The sequence below is a fragment of the Solanum verrucosum genome, unplaced genomic scaffold (genome assembly GCF_900185275.1).
Source record: "Solanum verrucosum unplaced genomic scaffold, falcon-dt-bn FXZP01000142.1, whole genome shotgun sequence".
NCBI classification, from domain to species: Eukaryota; Viridiplantae; Streptophyta; class Magnoliopsida; order Solanales; family Solanaceae; genus Solanum; species Solanum verrucosum.
Window position 1 is genome coordinate 1,299,848 of NW_026020259.1, and position 12,269 is coordinate 1,312,116.

Sequence of the window (12,269 nt, forward strand, 5' to 3'; positions counted from 1 at the left end):
AGAAAAATTACGAAATTTACTTTTTGAAATAGTGAAGTCTGCGTCCTGTCTGCGACGTGGAGCAGATTTTGTTCACAGAGGGAACAAGTCCGCGACGCAGACTTGTTTCATGCAAGCTGCCGGACTTTTCTCCTTCACGCTACCAACTCTAAACCCTCTTAACTTCAAAGGTTCTTTCCCCAAACACTTGGGATCATTAAAAACCCTTAATACACAATAGATTCAACTCAAAAACACAACCTAAAACATGTCTCAAATCCACAAGAACTTCAACAACACAACCACAACCACAAGACTTCAATAAACACAACCAAATCTTTTCTCAGAAATTAAAAAGAATTTGGCGTGTGGGGGAATGAACTAACCCAACACTATGATCTCACATACCTGAATAGGGATCACCCCCGACGATATCCACGATTAAATCCTTACTTGTTCTTTTCTTTCTCCTCTTCTTCTCCTCTTCACTCACAAACCCTTACTCTCACTCTTTTAAAAAAAAAGGAAAAACTGATTTAAAATCAGTCTAACACCTTAATATGACCAAAATAAATGGCTAGGGAAAAGACCAAAATACCCTTACAAATTCGGGTTAACTGCCCTGCCTATAGCCCAACTTCCAAAGGGCATAACTCACTCATACGAACTCGAAATCGAGCAAACTCGGCGGCGTTGGAAAGATCATTCCAAGGGCTTTTCAAACATAACTAAAACTACACCTAAATCATCCTGAGAAGGAGTTATGACTGTTCAAAGTTGGCCAAAAACTCACTTTTTCCCACACTTAACCAAATTTTCCAGATTTTTGAATTCCTTCCAAAAAAGACTATTTCCAATTCTAAGCCTCTTCATAGTTATTTCAAATTGCCGGATGTTACATAAATTAATACAAATAATATTGTGGGAAATATAATCATCCAGATATCTAGGTGTGTAACTAAGTCTGCCAAACCACCTTGAGGGAATTGAAAGAGGCAAAGAAGAAAGAGGGTCTAGAAGAGAAGAAATAGAAGAAGGAGGATTGTTAGCAGGATGAGAAGGAGAAATGAAAGTTGTGAGAGAGGAGAAAGTAGGACTGGATATAGATTGAGTGGAATCTGATGTAGGAGTGGGTTGAGAGTGAGTGACATCATCTGGAGTTGGTGGAAAAGTAGAGAAAATAGGAAAACCAGACACAGAAAGAGAGGCAAAAGGGAAATGTTGCTCAAGAAATGGTACATATCTTGAGAAAAGACTCTTTTGGTGTCTAGTTCCATAAATTTGAAATCCTTTTTCCATGAGGATAGCCTAGAGAAACACAACTATAGTCCTAAGAGCAAACTTAATTCTATGGTGAGCTCAAGTAGAGGCATAGCATAAACATCCAAAACTTCTAAGGTTCTCATATGAACGAGAATTTCCAAAAAGCATTTCATAAGGAGTCTTTCCTTTGAGTAAACTAGATGGAAGTTTGTTGATCAAGTGAGTGGTTGTTATGGTGCACTCCCTTAATAGGAAATAGGTAATGTGACTGAAACATCAAGCCTCTGGCGAACTCTAGAAAATGTCTATATTTTCGGTCTACGACCCCATTCTATTGAGGAGTACCCACACAAGAAGTCTGATGCAAGATACCCTGAGATTTAAATAAGAGTGCCTCTTGATTGTATGTCCCTAACTCCATAGCATTATCGGATCTAATGCATTTAACTTGTGTTTGGAATATTCTTTCAATCATAGTAAGAAAAATCTTTCAGGATGGAAAAAACATTACTCTTGCAACTCATAAGAAAAGTCTAACTATCCCAAATATATTCATCAACGATGGTGAAAAAATATTGTAAACCATTGTAGGTGGGAGATTTATAGGGCTCCATGTGTCAACATGTAGTAAGTAAAAAATTCTATTAAAATGAACATGACTGATAGGAAAATGAAATTTGGTTTGCCTTTCCTTAGGACATATATCACAAACAAAATCAGGATTGGAAGGAAAATGTAAGAAATTAAATTTCTTAATTAATGAATAGGGAGCATTACCCATCCTTACATGTCAAAGATCTACATTAGGAATAACATTAACTGAAATAGGATTTGACTTAGACATGGAATTAATTCCTTCTTGGAATGAAACTACATTTTTCATCAAAGACCTAGACTCATGACCATTAGGTTGCAATAGATATAGACCTTCCCTCACTTCACCAAAAACTTGAGTTTCCTCATTAAAGGGTCTTATAACACACAACAACTAGGAATGAATAAAAGATCATAACCAAATTGATTGCATAATTTATGGATAGACAATAAATTGTTCTTGAAATCTGGTACATAAAGCACGTTTTCTTGAGTAAATGTAGATAGAATGGGAAAACTTCATGTTGTGTCACAACAATCTGGAAAGAGTTAGGCAATGAAATATGTATGGGCATAGAAAGGGGATTTAAATAGATAAAGTGTTTAGATTTGAAACACATGTGTTCTGAAGCACCTGAATCAATGATCCAGGTGTTGGTTAAGACCGGAAAACAAGATCCAACAATTGTTGATGCATTGAACCCATTACTGGAAGTTCCTTCTTATCCCAGCTCCATCTCTTGGCAACTTGTTTCACAAATTGTGTATATTGTTCCTTGTTGAGGAAGTTACCTGGTATACTGATGCCTGTCTCTTTCTGTGAGTTTTGTGAAATCTCAAAATCATCCCCTGAAATTACTCCATTCACCCTATGAGTTACTGGAAACCCTTTTGGTTTATTTGATTCAAAATTCCTTTGTTTTGTGAACACAAAATCATCAGGAAACCCAATGAGCCAATGTCAATCCTCATGAACATGGACTTTTTGCCACGGTAATTACATGATACATTTGGATTGTACGTACTCTTTCTTGCTTTGTTCATCTTAATAGAGTTAGCCCATTTTTTATTGTTATTTAAATATCTATGATGTTGTGAAGGATATCCCTCGTTGAAAAGGAGCTTTCTAGACTTCTGATATGATTTACCTAGTGGGGTCACCATAAAACTCATTGCTTCATTAGAATATGAAGTATTCACATAAGTATTCCTTTGATTTCCATCCTGCAACAAAAGAGAGTAAGCATAATCAAGGTTAGGCAAATGATTCATCATCATGATGTTACCCTATGCCCGATCATAAACATCATTGAGACCCATATGAAATTGAATGAGTCGTTGATCCTGTACTGACTTAGCCAACTTAGACTTCCCTTTAACAAGTAGTAACACAACTACTACAAAGCAAAAGAGTAAGGCAATCCAACTCATCTCACAATCAATTGATCCTGGTGAAGTAACTAGCAACATCAGTGTTGCCTTGTACTATGACTGATAATTCCTTCTATTGATGGTATATTTTAGCACCATTCTTTATGCCAAATCTATGCTCTAAAATGTCCCCAATTCTTTGGATATTTTAGAGTATATGACACTATCTCCAATATCCTTTGTCAACTAGTTGAGCAACCAAGAAATAACTATATAGTTGCAGCAACTCCACTGAACATACAAATGGGTAGTCAAATCTTGTGTAACACATGTGCCATTGATGAAATCAAGTTTCTTCTTGGCAAGTTAAGTGATGAGCATGAATATTCTCCACCCTGGGAAACCTCTGCCATCAAAAACTGAAGTAACCAGGTTCATCTCAGGTGAGTCAGAGAAGTGAAGATAATAAGGATGATGAATGTCGATGCTGGTGGCCTTTCCTGGAGCAACGATTGCAGTTTGGTCACCCATTCTTCAAAGAGTGCAAATTTAAAAATATGATAGATGATTTGGGTAGCAATTGGATCGAGCTACTGTCCTAATACCATGTTTGAAAGAGAGTAATTTGGTAAATTTTCTGAATGAATTATATTACTTTCAATGATCACTATTTGTATATGTATTTCTTTTAGAACAAAAATAGAAAAGAAAATAACTATACAGTTGTCACCTTCTTATTTTTCTAATTCCTAACTAAATATAACAAAATAATATTATTCACATGCTTGGCACGTGAGAAAATTTATCTGAAAACTTGCCTTTTTTGTACAGTTGTCCTTCTATCGGATGGTCTAGATTTTGCTTCTTCAATCTTGATCAACGCATCTGATCTATCCACATCATCAGGAGAGATGTTTTCTATGTACCTAAACTTTGTCGAAAATTTATCTTCCTTGTCTAAAATCCTTTCTTTTCCTTCTTCATCATCTGCGAATTTCTGCCTTTCTATATATGTATTTGATACATCAAGACTTATTGAGCTAGAAGTATTGTGGTTTGGATGATATAAAGGAAACCCTAGGTGAAATCAATTTTTTTTTTTATAAATATGAATTCAGTGGATTGAAATCCCAAAGATTTAATACCACCACCAAAGCCCAGATCCATATAAAAATTATTAATTTCAATTTTAATAGAGGTCATTTGTTTGCACAAACGACAACTTCTGCCTTTCAGAATATTATGAAAGAAACTGGTGCTTCTGTCCCCATTCTCAAAAATCAGTCATACCCTGTTTTTTGTTGCGAAATTTTTTCTTCAAAATGCAAGTACATTTTCAATTAAGCTTAAGGTCTATGTAGTACTGTCCTATTTTCAGCATTGGGATCTTCCTCAAATAATGTTTCTTTGATTTTAAGAATATCTTCCCTGTTTATTAGTTGCTTAATAATATCACCATAAGATTCTTTATCCCACTTTTTTAAAACTTTTAAAAATTTGTTTATGTCCTCCTTGAAATCAAGAAATGGATTATGAGATCCATTAACCATCCAGATCTGTTTAACCACATCAATGAAGGTCTCATTCTCTGTACAAAATTTAAGAAATCTTAAAAGTTTCTTATGTCTCCCCCCTTGCTTTAAGAGTTAAGAACATATGAACGTGATTCTTGCTAAATGTTTCACATCCATGTGATCAAACTATCCTAGCAAGCCATGATTAGTGAGCATTCTATCCAGCCTTTCAATTATGCAAATCATTCCCACCTCTACCATTGCACCATGTAAATGGGATTCCTTTGAATTGCATTTATGTTAAATCACAAGAAGAAATAGAATTTTCAAGATCTTCATGTTTAGATTCAAGCACCAATAAACCTCCAATTTTATCCTCAGAATTTAGAACTAAATTGAACCCCCCCGTAATTAACCAAGAACTATCCATTCTTGTTGTCAGTTGATACATATTCTTCCAAAGCATTATTCTTTCTTTTACATTGCTTTTTGCATATGCTCATGTGACAAAGAAATTCTAGGCATGATTGTGATTCTCTAACAGTAAGGTAAGGTGTTGTTTAGAATCTTTGATCACTGTAGATTCATTGAATTAATAAAAAAATTAGATTTTGTCATTGCAATTAACTATCGTTAATTGCATCTTTAATCCTTCTCTGTATTTATTAATGTACCTTGAATGCTTAAAAGGCTCTAATAAACCAATAAAAGAGAATTTATGAAAATTGTGTAGTATCTGAACCCTCTGAAAAGCTTGTTGGGATTTCACAAATCTAATATTCCATATAAAAGCTTTCATCTCTTATAAATTGATTTAGATCTCATGGGCTAAACTCTAATTGGTTGATTATCCTCCTTATTTCCTTGATTCTTCTCTCTTTTTGAACTTTTCAGAAGCCTAAGAGAGACATCTTCTTCAATAAGAAGATAATCCTGAAGTTCCTCAGAGATATCTGCCTCTGTCATGCTACCTTCTGTATGAATCTCGTTTCATTCTTTAAGTATGTGTTAAGACAATATCAAGCAATACACTATTAAGAGAAAATACATTAATACTATTTGTCTCACCTATTTGAACTAGGTTGGGAATGATCATGATTGCTTTTTCATTATCAACAACTTCACCCTTTTGCACTGCTACATTTGATTTGTTAGGAACTAAAATCACATTATCATTTGTACCCTCTCCCCGCTAATTTATAACTAAGGTCTCATTAACATGTGTACTTTTTCCCCCTCATTCTCATTCTCAATAAGTTGTGGATCAGTTATTGTATTTTGTTAGGTAAACGGAATGTAGTCAAAAGTGGAGTTATTGCAAGAACAACTGTAATAGCCCATATTATGTATATGCTTATTCTATTATTGTGATACTTGACATAGCCTTATAGTATAGGTGAGGGACCATGTTTCTTATATGATTAGCGTTGGTTTAAACTAGCTCGGAAGGTGATGTGATGTCTTACACGTTGCAGCATGTGTACTGCAAGTTATAACTCCAATGGAAGTATTTAAACTCGAGACGGGAATGTGGTAATTGAGCTTAAAGTTGAATGTTAAGTGCTAAGTTAAAGCAAAAAGGGTTTAATATTTAGAAAATGGAATAAAATAAGTGAGTTGCTTGCTTAACTAAACTAAGCTAGTAGGTGACAAGCAGGTGCATCACCTACTTTGACTTATTGACCAGTCCAAAGGACCAAGTAGGTGCATCACCTACTTGAGCTATATGGATCTAGTTAAAAAGGCCAAGGTTTATGGATCAGATTTGGGTCTATGCTAATGGACTCACTTGAGGCCCAAACTATGTTAAATAAAGGAAAAATTACTTAAATACACAACACTTCTTTACCTATTCTCAATATTTCCCTACTCTTTTACTAAAATACAAAAATCCTTTATTTTCCCCCAATTCAACTTAACCAGATACTTTATTAGTTTAAGTATCCGCCCATTATTAATTAAAGTATTTGCGCTGCTATATTATGCATCCGCCCGTTAATTAAGTATTCGTGCTGCTAACAACTTAATAATTTAAGTATCCGCCTGTTATTAATTAAAGTATCCACGCTGCTATATTATGCATCCTCCCATTAATTAAGTATCGGTGCTGCTAACAACTTAATAATTTAAGTATCCGCCCGTTATTAATTAAAGTATCTGCGCTGCTATATTAAGTATCCACACTGCTATATTATGTATCCGAAAAACACTAAAAAAAGGGATTTTTGGTAATTAATGAAAGAGTAGGGAAAGAAAGTAATTTCTTTCTTATACTATGTCATTTGCCTAATTTTTACTTAAATAAAAGGAAAATAAAATTATAGCCTAGCAGCCAAATCTGCCAAGGCCCAATATATATTTAAGCCCAAGTGAAAGCTAGTAGGTGCATCACCTAGTTGACCTTTTGAGCTGCTTGATGTACATAAGCAGGTGCATCACCTACTTGACAATATATGGCCCAAAATTGGCCAAGAAAGTCGGCCATTACACCTCCCTTTTAAAGGGATAAAGATCAGATGTTTTGCTCCATTTTTAACTTGCAAAAATTTCAGATTTCTTAAGTTTCTCTCTTGGTCTCTCTTGGCTTCAATCAGCAACCCTAAAACACCTTGGGTTCTTGAGTATTGTCCCCCTTTTCAAGTAAAGTTTGAAGGAGAGTTTCAGTTCTTGAAGTACAATTTTAGAGGATAAATTTTCAGAAACTGAGGTAAGACTACTGCCCATTCTTGCCTCTCTTTAAATACAGGTTTGGGGTGAAGAATTTTGTATATATTAATCAAGAACTAATGGATGGTGATAAATCCTTGAGTCCATATTCTCCTATTATGCTGAAAGATTTTTAGGGATTAATAGTGGCTGCCTTATGTATATTGTTGTTGGGGGCAGTTTGGGTATCTTGGCAAAGGATGTATGAAGTTGTATTAATGTATAGAAGAAGGGTGTGGTGGTTCACCATTTGTGTAAGGGTTGTATGGGCCTACTTTCCGTCAAGTGTTTAGCTACTATTTTTTTTAGGGCCTTAATGTGATTAGTTGCTAACATTAGCTTAATCATGACTTATATTGTAGATTAGCACCCAAGAAGGGAGGCTGAATCGTGTCAATTGTATTGGTCAGAAAATAAGGTATGTAGGGCTATTTGATTCCATATTCCTTAGCATGAAATCTGATACTTGCGATTAATATCAATAAGTGAATTTTCTAAGATCTATTCCTAGTAAAGGAAACATAGTGGCAGTGTACGATATCCAAATAGCTAACAATATTTCCCCCTCTCCTAAGTGTATAGAATTACTTAATTATACGTTCAGTACTCTATAGTCAGTTGAAGTCAATTGTGTCATTTAAGCTCACAAGTAATGCATTAATAGCACAGGTACTTCAGCTAGTAGACCTCCTCAGTAGGAGCACACGACACTCAGCTATTTTTGGTGAGCTCCAAATTGATTTGGAGCATTACTTAGTCCTTAGTAGATTCATTTTGGTATTGTATCGTAGTTAAGAGTAAGACGGGGTCTGTCCCGACCTACTCTAAGGTTTTCTATCTTTTAGAGGCTTTGTAGACTTTATGTATATGGTTCGGTTGCATCTTAACAAGTTGTGGCCTCAACGGCCAAGTCTTGTATATAAGTTTTGGGTCTACTTATGTTGGTTCATATCGCTGCATCCTATGTGAACTTGTCACAAAATTGTCTTAGTTATATGCATAGTAAGCACAGATTACATGTTGGTTCTCTCGGGCCTTTAGGGCATCGGGTGCATGTCCGTCTTAATGGGATTTGAGGCGTGACAACAACTTTCTTAGTTGTTACTTCCACATCTAAAACCCTATCTTTCTGAACAAAATCAACCATTGATGTTCTTGTAATTCCCTATTCTATGTTGATTTCCTTTCTTCTTCATTCTTATTCTTTATGATCTCATTTTTTTGTTGTTGTGGTGCAGGGACTACTGGAACAAGTGAAAGAGAATTTTGTTTACCAAAAACATGGTTGACCAAGCTTTAGCTGATTCTCTCTGTTGGGTAACTCTTTCACCTTTAGATTCATCAGGTTTGTTGTTATTTTCAACAATCTTCTTATTTGTATCCTTTAAACTGTGGTTGTTATTATTGGTTCTTCCTCATGCTTGATCTTCATATTTGTGAAATGATTCACATAGCCCTTCAAACCTATTTTACGCCATAGGTAAGGTTGAGGAATATGTAACCTTATTTTTGCTAGAATTTTTATCCTTTACGACATTCCACACGCATGGATCACCTATCACTTTACCATTCGATAGAATTATAGCTTTTTCTTTATGAAGTTTGTGCATCCATGGTTGAGGTTGTTTCATAATCTTTGTCCTAACAATAGTTTTCTCTCCTTTCCTCCACCTTCTGGATGTTGCCAATTCGGAACTCCTCTTTGTTGTCCCCTTGCATTATGCATTCTTCACAGTACTTCAGAACATAGTCATATCTTATTTGAATTACTTCAATCCTCGTGTCCCCTATAGCTTCATTTATTATGTTCACACGAACAAATTTCGGAAAATCTCATTTTAAATTAACAAGAACCTTGACTCTTGCACAACTTGGTCTAGTTTTGTTAATTGTGGCTAGATCAAGATGCATAAACTTCCTTCCCCATTTCCGATGCTAAAGAGAAGAGGCATTCTTTAACAAAGTAAGTGAGGAGAAGGTTGGGGAATGAGATCCATGCCAATGCCTTAGTATTTTCTTCATTAATTCTAAATTGTGCATCATAGATGAAAAAAAGCATTAAATACGAGTAACCATATTTTCATGAATATAGAAGGCTCATTTAGAAATCAGAATAATGAAATCCTCCTGAAGGGTAAGGTGTATAAGAATGTGTTTCATGAGGAATAAGTCAATTTGATAGTCTCATTTAATGTCACATTGTTGAGGGATAAATTTCTCAATTCTTCAAGATATAGCCAGTAATAGGTAGACCATCCATCATAGGTAGTCATCTACCTAGGGTTTGTCGAGCATTTTTAGGACAGAGAAAGGTTAATTTAATGTTAAAGACAAAACTATCTCCTAATACGTACTTGAATTCGAATGGAATTTTTTTTCATCGAAATATATATCTTTTTATCAATGAAATAGAATTAATCTATATACCTGTTAATTGATAACATAGATCATATATATAACTATCATAGTAACCTTATTCTTAATTTTTTTTAAATAATGATTTTTGAAAAATCTAATAAATAGAAAATATTTATATTTCTTAATTTTTTCGAAGTGTATATTCCTTGATTTTAAAGTTAATATAAAAAAGGTTCAACAACAACTCCATCGATGATGTTTTAAACATATTTTTTTTATATAAGCATGTAATCATTTTTTGTGTTTTATCGCATTATGATTGTTCTCTCTTAACTTTAAAATTAAAAATTATATTAGCAAATATTTATCATTCTTCAATTTGGTAAATATAAAGAAATATTTTATTAAAAAAGAATTTTATCGTTATCTAAATGAAATAAATGACAAATTATTATTACTAGTAGTATTATATATATATATATATATATATATATATGTATGTATATGGAAATTATTAAAATGTTGTTATTAGGAAAATATCATGTTTAAAAGGAAGAGAAACAATATGTTCAATAGACAAAGGGTGTTTTTGACCCAAAAGTAACAATAGTGAAATTTTTGGAACAATAGATTGACGGTAGGGATATTATGGACCAAACTTTGACATAAGACATATTAGTTCAATATTTCGCATAGCTTAAGGAAATTTTGACCATTTTCCAAATTATTTATTATTAAGCTTGTAAAGGACTAGTAAAAAGGAGTGACCTCGCGCACATGAAAAATAGGATTGCAAGGTAAAACACGTCGATTTACCCACTACATTCGAGATACACAATAAGCCTAATCCAACAACAAGTGTCTAAATACACAACTTTTGAGTATATTTTTTATCATAAAAAAATACTATCATCGTTTCTTTTTCTCTGAATAGTTTCTAGGCAATTGTTTGTGCAAACTTCAAATTAAACTTTCAATCATGAGTGCACATGTTTGTAAGTAACTGTAAAATCTTGTGTAAGTAACTATGAAATCTTGGGGAGCGATCAGCCACAACAATTGCATATCTATAAGGCTGGAATCACTTTTAAGACATAAGTTTGCCACAACACAATGTAATTATTCGTTTACTATTTTCAGTTCATGTTTAGTATCAATATTCACTATTTGTTTTCTAATAGTTTTCCTATTCAGTAGCTGCCAATGGGTTTGCGGTATCACAATTTACAAAAAAATTAATTTAAAGACTAAATGTTAACAATTGCGTGCTCCTTAATAAACGATTGACATAAATAGTCTCATTAATAAACTTAACATGGCTAACACTTATGACAGGGTATCTGGAAAATATCTCATTAATGTCATAAGGAGATTTGGTTTTTCAAAAAGAATAATTGACATGATAGTGAAATCGATCAGTAATAACTAGGATCCAATATTGATGAACAGACAATCCTTTGAATTTTTCCAATTATCAAGAGGTTTGAAACAAGGAGATCCCTTATTCCCTACTCTATTTATAATTGCATCAGAAGTTTTGTCAAGAAGCCTAAATAGAGTATTTGATGATGTTGAATTTAAAGTTTTTGGGATACCAAAATGGAGTGCATCTATAAACCATTTATCTTATGCATATGATACCATTTTGTTGTGTTCTAGACACCCTACATCTATGAGTAAGATGATAAAGGTTTAGAGAAATTATGAGACTGTTTCTAGACAAATAATTAACATACATAAAAATATTTTCTAAGTGCATGAGAAGGTACCTACAGGGTTGTGCAATCAGATAAAAAGGGTTACAAGAGTGAGACGAAGCAATTTCTCTTTTACATATCTTGGATGTCCTATTTTCTATGGGTTGAAGAATAAAGGCCATTTGGAAGATTTTAAGAAGGCAATCAAAATGATGAACTTGTAGAGGAATAGACTCATGTCATATGGTGGAAGGTACTTATTAATAGGCCATGTCCTACCGTCTATGCCTAAATATTTTTTTTAAGCTATGAACCCCCCCCCCCCCCCCCCCCCCCCCCCAAATGAGTTTTTTAGATCAACTTCTTTTTGCTAAGTTCTTCTAGGGCAATGACATCGGTTCAAAGAATAAATGTTGGGTGTCTTGGGATAGTATGTATTATCCAAAAGAAGAAAGGAGATTGAGATTCAGGTCGTTACATAATGTATCCAAGACTCTCTTGGTAAAGTTTTGATGGAGTTTTACAACAACCACTTCATCTTTGTAGAGTTCATACATGTGGAATAAGTATTACGAGAAGTTTCACCTAATTATAGCGGCACGATGGGGTGCATTCCATGTGTAGAGGAAGATGACACCAGTAAGAAAAGAGTTGGAGCATAATATCTAGTGGTAGAATCAAGCAATAAATTCTGATTTTATAATTGGGCAAAACAAGAGGCTTTTTATTATGTTGAAAGTGATACTGCTAATGAGGATGAATTAGAGGTGAAGGATTTCATCACAAG